The following is a 3420-nucleotide window of genomic DNA, read 5'->3' as shown; positions in this document are numbered from 1 at the left end:
CACGAAGCCTCCAGTGGTGATCCATGGCACGAAGCCTCCAGTGGTGATCCATGGCACGAAGCCTCCAGTGATGTTCCATGGCACGAAGCCTCCAGTGAGGATCCATGGTAAGAAGCCTCCTGTGATGATCCGTGGCACGAAGCCTCCAGTGATGATCCGTGGCACAAAGCCTCCAGTGAGGAGGTATGGCACGAGGCCTCCAGCGACGACCTCTAGTCCGGAGCAGCCAGAGTCTCCCTCCTGTCTGGAGCAGCCAGTCTCCCTCCTGTCCGGAGCAGCCAGAGTCTCCCTCCTGTCTGGAGCAGCCAGAGTCTCCCTCCTGTCTGGAGCAGCCAGAGTCTCCCTCCTGTCCTTAGCAGCCAGAGTCTCCCTCCTGTCCGGAGCAGCCAGAGTCTCCCTCCTGTCCGGAGCAGCCAGAGTCTCCCTCCTGTCCGGAGCAACCAGAGTCTCCCTCCTGTCCGGAGCTGCCAGAGTCGACCTCCTGTCCGGGGCCCGCTGCGAGGGTCCCCAGTCCGGGGTCGGTGGCGAGGGTCCTCGCTCTAGAGGCGCCACCTAAGTGGGCCAAGCCGTGAAATTCCCACCCAGACCCTCCAGGGGCGCAACTTTGGTTGTAATTATTATTTATTTTTTTAATCCAGTCGGATAAACATTCCAAACAGCCTAGCCGTCCACTCTGAGGCGGCCGCTCTGAGGCATCCGCATGGTCCTAAAGCACACCGTTGCCTCGGCCGCTCTGAGGCATCCGCATGGTCCTAAAGCACACCGTTGCCTCGTTTTGTATCACATCCCAATGCTAAAACTGGAGGGGGACAAAAATGTAATTTCAGAATGTGGGGTGGGGGGGATATGTCACCCCTGTCCCCAGTGAAAGTTGCGCCCCTGTCTATTTCAAACATGGCATTTTTCAAGGATGAGCATGAGAGCATTAAAATGGAGAAGTGCAGCTATAGTGAGGGGCGACTTACTGGTTTGGCCAGGGCCAGCATGAGGGATAAAGTTTATCCTGTGTCAGTAAGTGTCGCTGTTAAGTTCATTTGAGCATCTTCGCAATACAATGTGTTCTATACAGCTTCTAATAGGAAAGAGCCACTTAATCAATTATATACTCATTAATCAGAATACTCCGGGTACCAGACTTAAATGAGTGATAACTCAGTTCTATAACGTTGTTATTGATGAGAATAAATCTAAAAATCTATTGACATTCAGAATTGACTTTATTAAGCTGATTGTTTTGACATCCAGCCTGTATTGTAGTTTCATGACCAGAGACACATCTTCAAAGGCACAGATCTAATGTCTTCAGAGTGGTACATGCATTCACACAGTCTTGATTTGTAGGATCCTTCCCGCCACAGTATATGATTGATATGTCAAGTGATACAATCCCAAGTAATCAATTAGAAGTTTATGGAAAAACTGCACTCATCCTCATGTGAAAATTACAGTTTATTAAATATTCTACAACATGTAATGTCATCGATCGAATCAAACCTTATTTATATAGCACATTTCTTACAACAAATGCATTTCAAGGTGTTTAAAGTCATGCATTGAAGGCATGTGGTACTTAACATCCTTCCACTTGGCAGGTCTCTATAGGTGACCAGTGGTTTCTCTCTACCACTTGCAAATGCATCTGTGGAGCTCATAAGTGTGGCCATGCAACCTATTTTGGCAGCTCACAATATCGGCCATACCAATGTGGAATGCGAATGGAGGAAGCCAGCCGTGGCCAACCAGGTGCAGTCTGTGGAGGACCTGTACCCGGGAGAAGACTACAACCCTCTGTCCCAAGAGCCCACAGAGGAGCATCTTCAGTGGCTAAGGAACCATCTCCAGGGCAGGTTCAGTGGAATGGCATGTCTCTTTGAACTTGAGCCAGAACAATCGCTATCCTCCCTGTCATCCCTGTCTGTACTGGACATTATTTTAAAAACAAGGGCACCTGGGGCTTGCAGGGATCCTGGCTGGCATGGAGCTGTCGGTGGTGCAGCATAAGCGATATGGCAGGCAACAGTTGGACAGTGCGCCAACCCCAACTAGCACACCATGAGGAGAGGGAGGTTGACGGGCAGCAATTATGGAGCAGTGGTTAGGGCCAAGTGCGTTACTCTGTCGCTGCTAAAAGAGAGTCCTCAGATCACAGTCGTTAGATGGGGTGTTGTCTGTAAAGTGGGGCACATATAACAAAGAGGATGGCATGAAGGTATCCTGCGCCTTGAGCGATGACGTCAAAGCTTGCGACAGGATGTGTAGTTCTGTATGATAGCCACATTGTGACTAATTAGCATTTCATTTTGGGTGGGTAATTACAGGTGAATATATTGTTAAAAGTTACCTTGTCCGAGAGAGATTTACGCGGTTATCGAAATGTCATACCAGGGTAAGCCTACACGAAACAATGACCTTACATGAAGTAGTTCTAAAATCCCCTGTGGAAAAATAATTATGCTGGAAAAACTATTGGAAACATTTCCGGGTTTTACCACTAGATTTGATGAGTATTATGACTCATACTGTGGTACTCAATTGCACACTAGGCAGACTTTTGCAACCCTGCCCAAACATACGACTGTGACAAATTTGATATTTAATTTTGCTTGTGACAAGCATTGATTGCAGTGAGAGGTCAGATGGGTTGCTTGCAAGTTGCCAGCATCATACCACACTGCATCCCACTGCTGACATGCCTGTGAAGCTGCAGGGTCAGTCCAGGTCAGTCCTTAGCTGGGAGACCAAATGCTGTTGGAAGTGGTGTTGGAGAGCAAGTACGGGCCACACTTCCCTCTGGTCTAAGGAAATCATAATGCCACAGGGCAGTGAAGGGCATATTGGCCTGCGTAGGGTGCTGTCTTTTAGATGGGACGTTAAAACGGGGGTCCTGACTCTCTGTAGTCCCAAAAGGAAATCCCAGACGGCATCCCTAGCCGCGTCCTCAGAGCATGCGCAGACAAGCTAGCTGTGTTTACAGACATATTCAATCTCTCCCTATCCCAGTCTGCTGTCCCCATATGCTTCCAGATGGCCACCATTGTTCCTGTACCCAAGAAAGCAAAGGAAACTGAACGAAATGACTATCGCCCCGTAGCACTCACTTCTATCACCTCTACCCTAGACCCACTTAAATTTGCCTACCACCCCAATAGATCCATAGACGATGCAATCACCATCACACTGCACACTGCCCTATCCCATCTGGACAAGAATACCTATGTAAGAATGCTGAACCCCTCCCTGTGCAACTGGAGGGGTTCAGGAGGCTGAAGAAATTTGGCTTGGCACCTAAAACACTCACAAACTTTTACAGGTGCACAATTGAGAGCATCCTATCAGGCTGTATCACCACTTGGTACGGCAACTGCATCACCCGCAACCGCAGGGCTCTCCAGAGGGTGGTGCGGTCTGCCCAACGCATCA

This window comes from Salvelinus alpinus, chromosome 32 (assembly GCF_045679555.1).
Source record: "Salvelinus alpinus chromosome 32, SLU_Salpinus.1, whole genome shotgun sequence".
In the NCBI taxonomy this organism is placed as follows: Eukaryota; Metazoa; Chordata; class Actinopteri; order Salmoniformes; family Salmonidae; genus Salvelinus; species Salvelinus alpinus.
This window is presented reverse-complemented; position numbering follows the sequence as displayed.